Source organism: Tympanuchus pallidicinctus, unplaced genomic scaffold, assembly GCF_026119805.1.
Source record: "Tympanuchus pallidicinctus isolate F22 unplaced genomic scaffold, pur_lepc_1.0 scaffold1, whole genome shotgun sequence".
Classification (NCBI taxonomy): Eukaryota; Metazoa; Chordata; class Aves; order Galliformes; family Phasianidae; genus Tympanuchus; species Tympanuchus pallidicinctus.
In genome coordinates, this window is record NW_026294618.1 from 83,823,070 (window position 1) to 83,841,502 (window position 18,433).

Here is an 18,433-nt window from a genome sequence, read left to right on the forward strand (position 1 = left end):
TTTGAGGAAATATAAGGGGAAAAGTCTATTGGGTCACACTTGAAAATATTAAGTATTTTAGATTCATTTTGAAGTCCTGGAAATTAAGTACTTCATCTACAAAGCTAACTGATTTACTAAATATGATGCCAATTATACAGTCTGCAAAGTCTGAATACACATATGATAGTAAGAAAATTGTACCAAAGCCACCTCAAAAGAACTTGATTTGTGGCAAATTTGAGTTAGTAAGTACAATGTGTTCTATGATTGGAAAGAAAAATGGCAGACACAGATTCAATGTGTTAGAAAGTAGATGAAGATTTTTCTGAGGCTATGAATCCCAATGGAAGCACTGCTGATTTACAGATCATAGGAAGATAGAAGCAGATCACGTGCTGATGCAAATGAGCATAGTTTTCTTGACATTGGTGGACCTACCGTGATTGATTCCAGATGAAGTGATGAGATTATTCAAGTGTGCTGTGCCCTCTTGAAAGGCTGTTGAGAGATGCTGTGAGATCATTGCTGGGATTGCCTTACCAGAGAAAAATACATAGAGTAACGATCTTCCCTTTAAAAGAATGTGGAAAGAGAGAAAGTAATAGCATCTCTCCCTGTGTTGATGGAAAAAGTAGGCTTTGGTGGGGAAAAAAAGGGAAGACACTTCTGTAGTCAAGATTTTGGAAGGAAGGTAGTAAAAGCAATGCTAAGGAAAAGAGACAGAGCACCAGAAATCTTTACAGCTCCAATGTTCTCACCATCTTCAGAAAGGCTCTGTGTGTATTTACCTTCACCTTCTTTAGGTGGTCACTGAGGTTTGACTCACTGAGTACTCAAGTGTGTTTGCCTGGGAGCAGGAGGAAGGATGGGGGATCTAAATGCATCCTAGTTGCAGCAGCGGCATGACTGAATCAGCTTTAATGACTGGCTGAAGCTAGCACTGTATCCTGGCATCCAGCATGGGCTGTAACACTAAGTGACAATTCAGGCTACAGCTGGTTTGGGATGAGTTTTATGGTGTTGTGGCTAGCAAAGTAGCTAAGCTAGCTCACTGATGCTCTCCCAGTTTATTTTTATCTTAACAGTGCAAGTAGGCCCAAGAGTGGAGGCAGTTACCTATTAGCGGTTCAAGAACTATCTAAAATATTTTGAGATGTTCGTCTGGAAATGAAAGTAAAAAGCAAGCTAGTTCTGGAAGCCTCAAGACATTTGAAGTAAATCATTCCTCGTGCAGTATTAAAATCCAAAGACAGAAATTTTTGAAGACTTATCTATGGACTCAATACAATCTAAACACATATTTAGTAAGGTGAGTATTTTTCCTAGTTCATTAGTTGCAGTAGTTAGAGGCATTGCAGAGCTTTGACCATCGAATTCTTTACAGCGAGCTGCAACCTGCCCTAACTGCTACTCTTGCATTTGCCAATCAAAAGAGAAAGTATAAGACTGTTTCCTTTTCATACAAGATTGTTAATATTGAAACCATTGACTAGTAAACTACTCAATTAAGGCTATATTAACCAGGATACTTTATCTCATTCTTATTTTCAAGAGTCAACAATCCAAGTACAAGGAGACTAATGACTAAAAATTCAGCCTTTTCTGTACAACTGATGGAGTTCTGTTCCTGAGCTACCTCCTCGATTCATTCAGCATGAATGGCAGATTCCTACATCGTGTCAAGTTTCAGATCACCATAGAAACAAACTAGGAGGCAGTTTCATTAATCATTTAGAGCACAAGAAGTCTAGGTCAGTCTGATTGCAGCATATAGAGTATCATCCTAGCGCCACATGGGACTCAGTTGATTTGAATTAAAAAAGATTAAGCTGCCCCTAGGACGCTCAGCATCATCAGTTTAAGTTCTCATGTAACAGTGGTCTCTGGAGCCACATGGATTAGGAGACTGAAGCTATGCATTTATTTTTCAGGGCTCAGTGAAACATTAGATGAGTGCAGGTGTCTGAGGGGAAAAAAGGACAAAGATCACATATAGTTTTTTAGACTTGTTGCTGTTCTTTTGAAACTGGAAACAATAACTCAGTTTTATTTCTCCAGTGACAGTTACCACTCTTTTTTGGCAATGCAATGGTACATCTGTTACCCAATGTTTACAACTTAGATTTATAACAATTTCGTACTATGCACCCTAATTTTAGTGCAGAGCTGCAAGTTGGGCATAGAACAGTTTACATGAATGCTGACTTTTTTTTCATGATGGAGTAAAAAATGCACAAAATAAATACTGGTGACATTTTAGTTTTACTTGAATGAAGATTTATTGCCCCCAGGAAACTTACTTACAGGCAGCTACAAATCAACTTGACTATGAAATAGCTGTATATGTACACCACAAAATGAGCCCCCCCTCCCAAAGTACTCACCTTATTTATGAGTCTTTCCAGTACTTCAAAGACCTTTAGTAACTTAGTCCAAGCTGGTTTATTGCTTCATAGAACTAAGACATTTCAAGAGGAAAGTTGTAGGTTACAGTGGGCAGCTGAGAATCCCATGATGCTATATGAACTGTTGATCTAAAGCTTATTATAGCCTCACTTCCTACAGTATAATTCTTAAATCTTTTAAATTATACAGTGCTTTCTTTAATCCCGAGCTCTAAACCTTAAAGCAGAACTAGCTTTCTAATATCCAGAGTAACATCGTGAGTAGATATAATTATGCTTTGTTAAAATACAGTTCACTTACTTGTGCAGGTGGTTCACAACCTATTTCAAATTAGTTATTTGAATTTTTAACAAAAGTTTTGCATAAAAAAATCTGGGAGCAGAATCCGCTGTCCCAGTGTTCTCCATGGAGAAAAAATATATGTGTGGGTGGAGGTATTTCACTTTACTTAAGAACCAGAACACCTCATCCTTTGTATTTTACCAATTTGCCCTTTCTGTGCCAGCTAGCTGGGCTGTGATAGTATCAACATATCACTGGTGAATTCTCCTGTTACAGAACACATCTATGGACATGAAAATAGTCAATACTTTTTTTTTTTCCCACCTGATATGTTGTCATTTTAAAATGTGTTATTCTAGGGATTTCCGGGGAAGAAATAACATTATGCTCTGGAAGTATTTTTAGATTTTTCTAGCACTGTGCAAACTGACTGATTATTCCCCTGGGAAGGGGAAACTGAGTATTATCCCCACTTTGCACAAGCTGAAATTGATACGGAGTCACACTAAGCAACTTGCCTCAGGCTGTGAAGGTAAACAGGGACCACCGCTGTGGTGCTCCCATTCTCCTGCCCAGTGCCCCACCCAAACAGCTTGCTGCCTTTAAGAAAATGTAGAATACAGGAATTAAAGCATACACATAAAGACCTGACATGAGGTGAAAATATTGTGTTAGCTAATATTTACTGAGCGTCACCATTATGCTGGTTGTTACAAAAAAAAAAAAAAAAAAAAAAAAAAAAAAAAAAAAAGCTGCCTAGCTTTGCTGCTCCTTTCTGGTCCATGAGAGAGTTCTTGCACATCAGCTAGGTGAGTGGCTGTCACCACACCCACATGGAACTGGTCTTTGTAAAAAGAGCCACGAGGTTGAAAAGCAGAGAATTACTTATTTCCACTGAATATCATCCTCACTCCCCTGCTGAGCATGGGCAGATCCGTAAAGCTTCATTTTTCTTCCAGGCTCCTTCCACCTGGATGGGGATGCGGTGAGTCTGCAGTGATACAGAATCCACGTGGGATTCCTGACCTCTTCTGCTGCCCAAAGCCGCAAGAGAGGAGATATATTCTGCATAGCCTGTTTCCAGGTAGGTGTGGCAGTCTTGTTTTCTCATAACCACATAGGAAAACGTTTGTCACAATGTATAATGCCTACAGCTAGTCTTCAAAACACTTCTTGGCGTAAAATACCAAAAAAGACCCTTAAAGTTTCACATTCGTTCTGCTATTTGAAGGCAATAAAAAAACATTTCTGGCTTGTTACATCAACAGACTTTTCTGTTAACTTAAGTGATAAAAAAAAGTCATGTCCTCTTCTCATGTGGAGCTGAGTGGAGTATTTCACTGCTGGGCATCACCTGTGCCTGACTTGGGCAATAATTCAAAGATGCTGAGGCATCAAAAATGATGTGAATCATTCTGCCAATCTTTTTTTTATTCAGCTATTAATCCATAGCTCTGTTTAAATTTGGGTAGCCTGAGGTCAGAAAGAAAAGCGCCATTTTTCTTGTAAAATAAAAATACTTGACTAAGAAAAAGTGAGCTAGTAAAAAAGGAAAGGTAAATTTAAAGTCACTATTTAGAGTGCAGAAATTTGTTTAACTATGTTGCCCCGGAATATTATTATAAGCAATGCATTCGTGTTACATGGGAGGAGTTACATCTGGGAGAGAAATGATCCATTCTGTTTCTGTGTTCAACATATGGGCATGCATAAAATAAGAAGATCTGAAGATCTGATGTGAGGATGTTCACAGTTTATTGTCTGTGGAGAAATAATGGAATTGCTTGAAAATTTCTGGTGAGAAGTATACTGATTTTTGAACATAGATTAACAGAGTTCACCCAACTTAATCAGTCTGGGTTACAGAAAATAATGAAACAAATCTTTCTGCTTGTATACAAATCAGTGTAAAATTATTGGTCGTTTTTCCACACCTCTCTGCTAGTTGCTGGTAGCAAGCAGAGATTTACTGGAGGAATTAAAGAGGTTTCATTCCTCCCACCACCAGCAGCTGTTTGGCCCTGCAGCCTTCCTGCGTAGGGCAGGCTGCACCAATCCTTGGTATGTATGACTCATAGGAAAGTAATAAAATCTTGAGGCTAGAAGAGACCTCAGGAAGGATACCAGCTGATACAGAAGAATTAGAGAAGCTCATGTAAGATCAGAATATAAGGAGCTGAAAGACACATGCAGGGGAAGCATCTGGGCAAGCTGTCCCAAGTGACAAAATTACTGGGATTCCTGCCCACATGGTCAACCCCTTGCATGGTCTGGAGCATGGTGTGATGATGGTCACCAGAGCAATTCCCAAGGGAAGTTGTGCTGGTAACACATACAAGCTGTGTGCAAGATATGCCAGCCTCTAGACTCAGTGTTAAACTATGGATTGATTGAGCAGTTCAGGAAATGCATGGGCTCCACAGGTTTTCAGGGACTGATTTTTTTTTTAACTGCATCCCATTAGCTGAGAGCAGAATTCAGAACTCTTCTTTCATTCTCAGTATTTTACAAATTTAATTCATATATTCTTGGATTATGCCTACAATTTATTATAAACTGTAAGTGTCATATGCGTGTTTCCGTTTTGTTAAGATGATGTGCATTTGGGCAGCTGTCATGTCATGCCTGGAATGTGATGAAAACAAGAGGTCCTGACTGCTCACTACTGAGGAGCTCCCAAAGCACTTCTCACAGGAGCAGGGGTGTTAACCCTGATATCCTGGTCAAATTCCAACAAGGCTAATTATATCCTACTTACCTAAAAATCTACCATGCTTTCCCTGCTCGCTGCAAGGTCTTGCTATACGAAACAGACTCTCTTCTGATCTTTTTAAACGCTATGATCTTCCTCACCAGATCGGGATGTATTTAGGGGGTAGCTAAACTTTGTTCTCAGGTTGTTAAATTTCTAGTCCAGTGCAGGAATGCTGGACATAAACTGCCATTGTTACTAAACCAGGTTCAAGGCAGAAATATTTCAGAAAGAGGAGACTGCAAGTGTTGCAAGCGTAGTTAAGGACAGCCACGTGCAAGCATGGTAATGTCCATAGTAACAGTATCCATTGAGTTCCTCTATCTGGCCTTCTGCCTGAAGGACATTATGAGCAGAATCAACCTGGGTGGGGGCTGAACATTGAACAGAACTGTGGGGGAAGAGTGGCACAGGTGACTGCAGGCTGGAGGTAAGATCAAGGTGTCCAAGAGGGAGACAGAGGGGGCTGTGCTTCTTTCTGAGTCTGTTTCAAGTGGACTGCGCTATGTTGAGATGGCTTTTGACTGAGTAGTCATTCAAGACCTTACAGTATGTGAGTTTTCCTGAGGCTCTCAGGCCTGCTTATTTAATGTATGTGTGAAGTGGCACTAAGAGATTATTTTAGCTTTGCAAAGCTGCAGTGGTATCAAACAATGGGAAAAAATATATATATATGTTTATAGTTTTGTCTACAGAGTAAATTATCAAAGATAACTTTGAAGCTGCAAGATTGTATCTTATTATTTGTTTTTAAAGAGTGTAGATGTGGCGTGTAATGCTGTTGAAATGGCCACACAATAATCCCAGTGAGGCTTTTTGCTTCTCATTTAGAAATATTTCCAGAAGGAAAAAAAATCATGCAAAATGCATCTCTGCCCCTTTATCTACTGGAATCTCATCTATCTCCTTATCTTTTTTGTACAAGTTGCAACCAAAATATCTTTGAAATGAACAGATATTACAGATTCATCTAGACAGATATTTATGTCATGTCTGTCCAAAGCAGACAGAAGAGTGGATACCATTCTTACTGTTGTTTCTTATTTCTGTGCCTGCAAATCAAAGTTGCATCTTTGTCTGCAACAGTTCCTGCTGATATGTGAGTCAGCAAAGCCATCTCCTTATAGCTCACCTTGCATGGCAGAGCCCTACATTCACAGATTTTCTTCTCCATGATGCACATGCATGCATATGTTCATATGCACACACACATATGTATTTACACACACATTGTTTAGATCATTGGCAGCATAGCAGTGCTGCTAGCTAGAAGAATTATTTCAGATTGCTTCAAATTTTTAGTTGAATAGATGACGGTAGAATATGTATTTGATAAATTAAATGTGAAGTTGCTCACACACAAGTATATGCACTTGAAGCTATTCTTGTTTTTTGTAGACAGGTGCCTTTAGCACAGCTAGCAACCTTCAAAAATGAGAATAAGGGCACAGAGTCTTAAAAGCCTCTTCCTGTCTGCTGTGTCTCCCTGGACAGGCTGAGGCCACATTAATGGAAAAGCACAAAGCGAACAAGATGACCTAGCAGATGCTACCAGGATGTACTGTACTTTTCCTAAGATAAATAAAGCCTGCTGTCTTCAGCAGTATCAGCAAACCCCACATATTCTTTAGAGTGTAATAAAATATAGTATTATAGAGTTTCAAATTGCTTTGTAAGTCCATATTCTCCTCAATGTTATTAGTTCTCTTTATTCTGTTTAATATAACTAAATATTAATTACAGGATTATGGAATAAAATATCCATTTATCCAGCTCATTCTCACTGTCTTAAATGGGAGCTTAGAGTAAAACAACAGCATACAAAGTAAATTCAATTTAGTACTTCAGATTTAAGACTTATAAGCTGCTTTTAACCAGCAGCAAAATTACTCCAAATGACTTTGAGTTCCTGTAAAAAACTACAGAAACAAAAAGGCACTCAATTTCTGCAAGGACTCACAGATTTATCATCTCAGAACTATAAAAGAACTGGGGAAAAAAAACTGCCCTTCACTAAAGATGACTTTGTATTTCTTTTTTTACTGTAGAAATGTTTGTACATCAGATGAACAAATCTTAAAGTTCATCTGAAAAGAGAAGGATTTCTCTCAGGTTAACAAGTGCAGATGCCATCATCAGTTTGCTCAGACAAGTGCAGCACACAAATTCAGGACAAAATTTCTGATTATTCTTGTTCCAGCAGAGCCAGCTTGTAGTTTCTCAACCCAATCAGCAAAGCAGAATTTTCCTACTCCTAGAGATAGGTTTTGTTTTGAAAGAAATCATTCTTGCAATGGAAGATGGCTTTGCAGCCATCTTCAGTGCCTCTGTTTAGTCTTCCTGTCCTTGAAACCTTGTCCTTTCTCCAGAAGCACAGAGCTAGTTCTATAAACTGGCAGCTAATTTCCATCTCCCTGTCTGCAGGGAAATAGGCAATTTTTCTGCTTCTTAAAGACTGTTGCTTTCAGCAGCACTTTTTTTTTTTTTTACAGTCAGTATAGTGCTGCCTCCAGCACCTTGTTTCTGGGAGTGACAAGCTGTCCTAAGCCCAGTAAATATAATGAGTGGTTTTTAAAAAAAGTTTCAAACAGGAGGTTCTTTCCATAGCAGAATCTCAGCTCTGCATTGTGTCCTGCACAGCCTGAGCTATCCCATAATACTTGAACCATCATTAAGCCATGGAATGTTACAAGGGACTGTAAGCCAAAAGAGCTCATTGCTTTATGTGACTGCTCTTATATCATTTTTTTTCCTGTCTAACATAATTGTGTTATTATTCTTATATATTTCTAATCCTATTTGAATCCTGTTCTGCTCTTGATCATTCCCGATCTCACCTGGAAAATGGGTAATTGTCACTGTTTGTCTTACTAGCAAGATATTTATCTAGGCTTTTCCAATTATCTGCTGATATTTCCCTTATGTAATGGGAAACATGAAGTCATATGATACCATGGTTTGAGTAAATCTAGCTTGTGTTGAAATTACCTCAAATGTTACAAAGTCAAGATGTGTAGAAATCATAGTATACAATATTCTGCTGAGAGTTTAAAGCAGTCATTTTGAAGACTTCTACATCCCAAGTTCTGGGTCAAGAAATAGAGCTATGTATATGCCATTTGATGCATGAACTTCCACAGTGCATTACAGTTCTTCCATCCTCAGCAAAGCGCTACCTGAGTTGTTCTACTGTATCAGCTGAAAATCAATAAGGAACTGCATATTTATAAAAGCAGACATCTGAGTGGTATAGAAGACTATAGCATGGAAGATAGATTCATTTTCAGTTTTGTCATGTTTCTCTTCTGTACTTCCATAATCAGAAATGTATTACTTCAACAGTATCCTTAAAAATTCATAAATGTGACATAATGCTTCACTGAACTTTAAGATGTCAGTTTGGAAAAAGAAAGATGGAAAATTTGGACTTCATATTTTAAACAGTTTCCTTACAATAGGCTTTTCTGGTCTGTTGATCCTTGCCCCAAGTTGAACTGGTGAAATACATCCTCAGGAGGACAGTAAGACTGCTAAAAACACTTAGAAATATCTCCTGGCTGTGTCTTAATTATAGAAGTCAACTGAGAGGCGTTCTGTCATATTACTCTTCCAAGAGCTTCATATTTGTTATTCTCAGTTGACAAAAGTGTCCTTGCTTGAAGTTGTACAAGTTAATCTCTGCCAAGAATACAAGATCACTTTCAACCTGCTTTTCCATATCCCTGCTTTTAAGACATCACCTTCATCAAGCACATGCGATGTGTCTTCTGTAGATGTGTGACGGGCAAAACAATTTAATGTAGCATGTAGCATCTATGACATCACAACTATTCCCTGCCAACACTTTAGCAAGATTCCATTTTCTGCATCCAGCTTCAGGCCTTTCCCAGGTCTCTGTTGCTTTAAGATGCAGAGGGTTTGTTCAGACCTTCAAACACTGAAACTGTCAGCAGAGTTTGCAGTGTCCTGCAAAACTTGAATTGGATGTAGGATTTTGTATTGGCTTGGTATTATTTACCACTGTTTGTGATTAGGTTTGCAGGAAGGCTAACTGCAAAGTTCTGATCTGGATTTCACCAAAGTGTTTGGTTCCGTTCTGGGCTGCAGCATGCTGTAGTCAGCATTTGTTCATATCAACATCTGTAAAACATTTGGCATTACTTGAAAATATTAGTCACAATTGTAAAACTAATAAAAATCCTTCTTTTTTATTTTAACTATAAGGTGGTCATATATGCTGGGCACTCATCATTGATTTAGATGTTATCTCTCTGCTAGTAATATTTTTGCTGTGCTTGCTCCAAAGCCTGGATTTTTGATCTGGGAGCAATTCTCAGCTGAGAAAATTCATTCAACTGAAGCTCTGTGCCAGAACTTGGAAGACTTGCAGTTGATTTATATCCAGCTGCTCTGTACTGATTTGTACCAATTCTCAAAACTCTCTGACAATCTCCAAGGTAAATTTTCAGCATGTCCTAATAAGCAGCACTTTCTTGTGCAAAGGGAGGCTTCTCAGTTGACCGCTTAGACTATAATCAAGATGAGGACTTTGCATAGATATATTAAACACTCTAACTGAAAGGTATTAGCAAAGTGTTTTGAAATAAGGGCTTCACTATGTGAATTACTTACCTCTGAAATGTAGTGTTATTGAAGCAAATTAACTAAATCTGGAGGCACTTTCCCCTGCAGATATATGCCTACAGTTGTGTCTAAATGCAACACGGGATGAATAAAAGTCCTGAGTGCCATGTGGTAAAAAGCACTTTTCATGTGGCATAAGCACTTCAACCCATGAATTTGCAATTAAAATGAATTTCAAGAGGCATTTTACTGAGATTACATAAGGCATTTGTCAAGTATATGCCAAATATTCACTGCTTATTGGGCTTTCTGAGTCAGAAAATTTTCAGTAATTGTGTGTATACTTTCCTTCATTATGGACTAAGTAAGGACCAACCACTTCTTATCTGCTGTGGCTTGAAACAGAGAGTCAGATATTACGATTTGGTGACTTGTTATGCTGAAACAACTTGGTCACGCAGCCACAGCCTGAGGGTGTATACCTCCAGAACTGAAATTTGCTGTCAAATTATGAGAACACCCCTCCCCTACAGGCACACTCATGCTTCAGACTACACAATTTATATTTGACAACACGCTTTTGCATAGACTTGTTGTGTCTTCCAAAATGTCTCAACTTTCAGGTTACAGAATATGACCCACTTCCAGTTTTTGCTTGGTAAAGCCAGAAGTTCTCTTTGTATGTGTGTAATCTTGTAAAAATCGATTCATTTTGGCCTGTTTCAACTCCAGCAGAAGTCAATCAGCAGGAATTGCACCCCAGGTTCCCAGGAAGCAGAGATGATCTGGTGCAGAGTGTCCTTGAAAATTTGCCCTGTATGCCCATTGGTGATGGTGCGTAGCTGTGCTGAGTGCTTCAGTGACAGATCTTTTTTCCCAAGTATGGCTATGATGTCTTTGTTTATAGAATACTTTTCTAAACCAGGTCCAGCATCATGCCTACAAAATTAGTAATCGCATTTTTGGCAAGTATTAAGTCATACTATCTGCAGATTGTTCATAGCTGGTTTAGGCCTAAATAAAATTTGCTCTTTGTTCTGAGATTAGCTTTCACTTCTACTTGGGCAGAGCTTCGGCTTACTCATTTATCTGCCAAATGTCACTTCACTGAATCTATCCTCCCACCCAAAAGAGGAAGCTCCTTCAGAGCTACATTTGCTGGTCTTGGAAAGTAACATCTAAGTCTCTCTTAAACAATGACCATAAAGGATACTTCCGAGATAGTAGGCATTAGTATGATGATATTAGTATCAACCTCAGCTCTTTTGTTCTTATGTTTTGAAGAGCCTCAGGGAGGACTGTGGGTGCACCTTTCCCACTGGTGTCTTCTGTTGACTAACCTGAAGGAAATAGGTGCCCTTTCAGGCTATAGTGATTTTATCTGGGGCTCTTCATTCCATCTGGTCCACTGTTCTGCTAAGTGTTCCCATTCCTCAATAAATGTGTACAAGCAGCACCCTGGGCTAGCTGTCACTCTCTGTCTTTCTGAATGCAGAGGAGAAAAGGAGCAAATGAGGAGAGTACAGTGAGTGGGAGTCATTTCCCTGCCTTCCTGCTCTCGTCAGGCACACGTTAATTATGACAGTGGTTTGAACATCAAAGAAAGTAGACATGAGAGGTAAAGATGTGAGCCGACAGAAAAAGAGAAAGAGGAAAGAATAGGTGTGGTGTTACAAGAGGAGGTGTGTGGTAGATCTGAGGGCTTAACTTCTATGAGGTAATTATAGAAGCATAAACAATAAATCAGGCTTCATCTGGCAAACCTTTGACCATACAAAAAAAGGAAGATACATCAGTGGGATTATAGGATCTAGTTCTGTAAGGCATAGGGTATAGTTATTCAGTTTTGGGCCCTCGGTTTCTCTTTGAGCAGCTTGATAGCAAGGCATGCATCAAAACTATTACTGAAAACATGCTGTGGGTTTCTGGTATCTTCAACTGAAGGAGAAAGCTGTTACTGATTACCAGCTACGCTGGTTGTATTTCAGGGCTGGGCTCATGTGGTGGTTTTCTTTTCAGCTCTGAAGTCAGTTAGCTGTGTGATAACCTCCTTCTTCCTCACTAGGGAAGACCTCCAAGAGTCCACTCCTGTGACAGATCTATGCAGTGGAAAGAACTAAGGTGGAGACAAAGGCTCTTCTTCTGCCCTTTTCCCCATCCCTATCCCCTTCTGCTCCACTTCTGCAGCACCAGAATGAAAATCAGGCTCCTTCTTCCCTTCATGCTTACAATGAAATCTGTATCACCACTGTCTAATTAACAAAATGATTTGTAAAGATTTTATCTTTGATCTTGTAAAACGAGAGTAGCTTTAAGAAAAGCCAGATACTTTAAAGATCACCACATGGTTTTAATAGCATTTTCTACTTTGTGTCAGAACTTGAATGAACAAGATATGAACAGTATTCCTATTGTCACCACATTTCACTGTGTTATCGCGTTTGCTAATATTTCCTAGTTAAAAAAAATTTGGCAGCTATTATGAAGCTGATGTAACTTAATATCTGCTTCTAGCTCCATCAGTAGAGCCTGTTCCAAAGCCTACTGAAGCTGCTAGAAACTTGCTCTCTGGCTTCAGTCACTTTGAGATCTGAAGTACAGAAAGGGAAATTGTATGCTCAGAAGGTTTCCCACCTTTCAGATCCCATTCCTTTTCTCTCCCCAGCTATGCAGAAGCTCTCACCACATTGCAGAGCACAGTGTGGTTTGGATGCTGTATGCACATATGTGAACATGATGGGTTTATGGGTGTCTTTTTGCTGACAAACTGAAATTATGGGAGAAAGAAAGAGGAAGTACTTTGTTTCAGAGTTGAAGTTACATTTTTGAATTGTAAATAGAGTTCCTGAGAAGTTAAACAAAAATAAAAACGTTTTCATTTCTTTGCAGCTGAAAATACACAGAATAAAAATCGAGGAGTGGTGAAAGATGACGTCCTGGACTCTTCCGTTTTGTTTTCTCCCCATGCCATGCTCCTTCACTTTCATGACAGGGGTGAGTCTAAAGTTGTGCACAGATTGCTCTTCCACTTCATAGCCAGGCAGCTGCTTCCTGCCCTGATAACTAATTTCATTTATTTCCTTTTCAGAAGACGGCCTGCCCTGGGTGGCAATTACAGTTGGTTAATTTTGGCACAATGTGATTAAAAGCAGATTGATATAAATCACTGAACAGTGTAGCTTATGAAAACCCAAGTTAAAGTAGCGCCCCAACAACAGTGCTGTCATGAGAGAAGCTGAAAGCCAGATGTTGGTCTAATCATGATAGAAATAATCTAGTAGCTGTCTTTATCCTCCAGAGCTTGAAAGCCTTACCTAATTTTTTTTTGTCAGTCAGATACCCCAGTATTGCAATACATATTGAATGTTTTAGAGGATCAGAATTTGGTTTATTTTCTTGGCTCATAGGTAGATATTCTGGAAGTAGGTTTGTGTACATGATCTGTGGGAGATTCAGATGAAGAGCACCTACTAGGAAATAGTAGATATTCTGAATATCTAAGGTGTGTAAGTGTCTTGGGCATTCAAAATCTTACTTTATTTTAAAGTAACCTATGTGAGGTTGTGTCATATAGAATAATGAACAAATAATGAGTGCTTCTGGAATCAGCAGAAGTGAATATATGTGTGTACACTGGTGTAATTAAAACTGCAAACAGATCCTTCCTGCATCTTATTGCGTTTATCAGATAAAAGAAACCTCATTAATTAAAAATAGGGCCTATAAGTTAGTCTTTATTTTTTGCATCAGCAGAGATGTGATTGGATAAGTTCACCTTAAGTTAAATGTGAGTGCCCCAAAAACAAGCTTGTTTCAGGCTCTGTATGGCTTAAAATATGAGGCTGTCCTGACCACTGTACACCCATAGATAAGCTCTGCAGGCTGAAGAATAAGCATGGTGTCTCCTGAGCCAGCATCCTGCCCATCACTTTCACCTGGCATGCTGTCACCTCCTCTGAGATGCCCTGCATGATACTGGGGTGACACAAGGAGCCGCTAGGGAGAGATGAAGCTATGGTCCACAGTGACACAGTGCATGTGTACTAATAGACACCATCTGCTACTGCTATCAGCTTTGATACCAGATTATTCACTGGGTTCTGCAATAAAAAAAAATGGTAGAAAACCTATTAATTTCCCTGGGCTGAACAAGGAAAACTCTTTAAAGACCATCATCTGTTTTCTAAAATAATATAATTCAGATGGAAGGGACCTAAAAATGTCATCAAGTCCAGCTTCTGACGATGGCATAGAAAACATTCAGTTTAAGGAGAATTTATGCCCACCAAAAAATATATTTTTTCTCGGGACAAACCCTGCACTTCTTTCAGAGCTATTTTGCACTGGTATATGCAGCCTACATTTTGTAATACTTTTAACAAAAGAAAAATGTAAGAAGATGGAACTTATTTGTTTTGCTTGAGACTTGCTCCAGAACAGTCTGTAAGGAATTGACAGTGTCCAGATCAGAGAGAAATAAATTATAGGGACACTATTTAATATCTTTATGAGTCTTTGTGCAAATGCATTTGGAAATGCCAATGTGAATGTGTAAAAATAACATCTGTGGAGAGATGGAAATGAGGAGGGAGGAAAAAAGAGAAAAAGAGAAGGGAAGCATAAGCTACTGAGAGCACAGCCATTCGGCCAGCTACCTGCATAGGACAGTGACCAAAGTCTCTGCCCTAGACAGTTTTTGTATTCTCTGATATGAATTCTCTTCAGCAGTAAAGCACAGTTTTCCTGAGCTCTCTTTTTCCTTCCTTACCAAAAAGGATGTTCTGGAGAATCTTTGCTGGCTTTGTCACATTGCAATTATTGAAGAAAGGATGAAAGTTCATGGGAAAGAGGAATATTGAAAAAGAGTTAACTAAAATTAAGGCAACTTGTTTGGGTTTTTTGTTGCTGGTTTTATCCTAAAATATAGTTTCATTTTCAAAATATGGGAGAGTGAGTTTTTTGGTTGGTTTTTTTTTTGGTTGGTTTTTTTTGAGGGGGTGGGAGAGGGGGGGTCATTTTAAGAAAACCTTCCAAATTAGGGCAGAAAAATGATTTTTTTCTCGTTCCCAGTCAACCAAAGGAATACTCCAGTCTTCTATTTTAACCATCTGTGCTTTGTTTTAACCGTGAATGCTTATAATCAAGGAATTACGCTGAGATCTGCTCCCATTCCATGGAAGTCTCAGAGCAAAACATCACTGGCTCTTCAGAGAAACCTTCTCTTGCACTGGGCTTCACATCATGTACTACTTAAATCTGAGCATACACACTTTCAGAGTCAAGGCTTTGCAAGGTCTGGACTGTTTCTTTGATGAATAGGATATGGTGCCAAAATTTGTCAGGTCCTGCCTGTACAAAGCAGAGGCTTAGAATTAACATTATATACATTTAATGGTAGAAAAAAAAACTGATTTGGTCTTCTGGTGGGAGTCTTATGCGCAACAGTATCTCTGGATTGTATTTGTTGCTTTCACAGACGTAATGACTTTTCCATGTGTTTGCTGCTGCTGAAATCGCCATTAAAAGAACTAAATTGATGGTATAAAATTCTTGTACTTTTGTGGTAACCTTGTTTAAACAAAGCAAGAAACTTCACACTTTTTCAGAAGCTATACCCTTGACACTAAGAGATACAGAAAAATGGGGAAAGGTGATGAGCGATTCTCAAATTGAGACTATCTAAGCCAGTAACTTAACACACAACACTGTTTTGTTTGTCCTTATTCCCCTGTAATCAGAGAAGAGTGTAGATTCCTAGAAATTCAGCAGCATGGCTTGTTGCTAGTATGGCACGGCGGTGGCACTATAGAGATTTCCAACAGTGCCAACCATATGTTGTGTGTCTGTTCAGCACGAGCACTGGTGGGATAGTAAAATGCTTGCTCGAGTCAAGATAATGTCAGTTGCTTATGCTCCTTAAAAATCTGCTGGTGCTAATAAAATGTTGCTCTAATCATCTGAATGTTGCTCTTTGAAAAAGTATGCATATGAAATCCCACATATGTGACAACGATTTTGAAAAAGCAATGATCACTGCAGCTAAAGCATTTGCATCTGTTAAAAGCACAGCTTGCTCTTTCACTAGTGTCAAAGCTGCTGGCACAGAATTCAAAGTACTGCATTGGCAACTCTATCAGGAAGCAAGTGCAGCACAAAGCCATAATAGCTGTCTTGGTTTGCTTTTGTTATCTAAAAAATTCCGAGTGCTTTGGATAACATAAGGTGCCACATAACTATGGAAGCTGTTGGGCAGCAGCTTGACAGCCATATGCATGTATCGATAATGTATGCACAGCCTCATCTTTACTACGTGTTTTCCTTTAGCAGCTGTGGCAACAGTGGTGAGTTCAAACAATTCCCACACAGTGAAAATACAGCTGGAGGCAATGGATTTTCTACTGAGGGCACAGAAGACACAGGCACTCTGGTAACGTAAAGAATTTCAGAGAGGCCAAAGCAACCTCAGTGCATACTCTCTGATCTATGCCAACTGTGTTGCAAAGATTACCATCCTAACATTAACCAGCTCGCTGTGAAGTCGTGGACAGTGCAGAAAGGCAGGGATATTGGAGGTCAGTTCAGCAGCACTCCTGCTCCTGGTGCTCGTGCTAATGCATGTGGGTCACCAGGGCTATCTCTGCACTGCTGCCAAGGTTAAGCCAGTTCATGGTTCTCTGCACCTGTGAAGTAAACCTTTTTTCTCTGAAAACTCTTTTTTTGCCTTCTCAGACAATGAGCATGGAAGAAGTGAGACAGTATGGGAGCAGCTGCAAAGGGAATCCAAGCTCAGCTAGGAGAAGGTGTATGTGGCTGGCTATGAAGGTGCAGGAAATTCAGGCAACTTTCATTTGGAAAGGACAAGCAAAATCTCTCCATGTCAGAACTTTAGAGGTTTGTTTTATATGCTGCCTTGTGCTTCATGTAATAAAATCCAGACCACATATGGGACCAAATCCTGAAGTTGTCATTGTCTTACAAATCCTATTCAAACCTTGACTAACCATTAGGTGCTCCCCTGACAAAGATAAAATCTTTGTGTTCCAAATTTTCTGAAATGTCTTTCATTAGAATAAACGTCTCCTGCCCAGTAGCTGAAGAAAGTTCAGCATAAAGATCCTTTGTCAGGGATGGAGCAGAACAGAGCTTCCTGGAGATTTCTTTCCACTCTGAAACTGAGGTGGGTCTGTCCTCCCTACTCTTTTTAATTTGTTCATTTTTTCCTAGGAAACAAGTACTGCTCTAGTTTTCATTTTCTACAGGCTGCTTGACTATCATGGAGTCTGGAGCTGAGGGGAAGGGAAAGGTTGTTATCCCTAATGGTGTTGCCTTTTATCATCAACATTGGCTGGTAGTACAGAAGAGTAGTACATCAGCAAAGAGTATAAAAGACACTTCTACACTCATAGTCCTCATGGACTATTCAGCAACAGAACTTATGCAGGACTTGCAATATGTTTGCCACTTATTCTCTCTGAAATATTTCTTAGTACATTTGAAATATGTTTTCACTTTTAAAATCTGACCTTTTACAAATAAAATAGAGTTGTATCTGTCCAGATATTTCTTATTGTTAGGTTGCACTAGTATTATAGCTTCACTCTCCTCTCCTCTCCTCTCCTCTCCTCTCCTCTCCTCTCCTCTCCTCTCCTCCCTCTCCCTCTGTAGCTCAGGAAGCTCATGGCTCTCTCACTGGGATCTATTTTAGAGCTACCAACCTCAAGGATAGGAAAGCACATCCCTCTAGCCTGGAACAAAGTATATAATTCCTGTAGGAGGCTGGTTTAGGTGTGCCTCTAGAGATGGCTACCTCAGACATCGTTTAATCTCTCCAGAAGGCACTGAGGATCCCTTTCCTACTAGGGAACTGATTCACGTGCATCTTTCCTCAGGTGCCAGTTTGTCCTTGAGATTTCTATATGAATGTTACAGAAACTACTTCAGTTTTTCTTGAGTGCTTACATCACAGATATGATTGTTTCTAACGCAGCGCAAGAAGAAATCTCACACAAAAATAAAAGACCTGAAAAGGTGTATTTTTATAAGCCAGCTTGCAGAAATAAAAGAAAAGAATACCCTGTAAATCCGTCTAAAAGATATCATAGTAGTAATGCAACTTCACTGTTTTCCAACTGCTCTGAGATTGAATTGGTCTTTTGGCAATTTAATAACTTGAGCAAACAACTCTAAAATAGTCTTAGCTTTCTCCCCCACACACACTTCTTTAAATAAAGTTTAACTTGTAATATGGAATGTGAATTGTTTGGACTGTTAAATCATTCCAACTCAAAACCCACTCATCATAAATGTGTTGAAAGAAGAATATATTTCAGTACTGCGGCAGACTTTGAGTACAGTAGAGCAGCAGTCTTCAATCAACTAGACTTTCTGGAAAGAAACAGAAAATGAAAGCATAAGTGCCATATACAT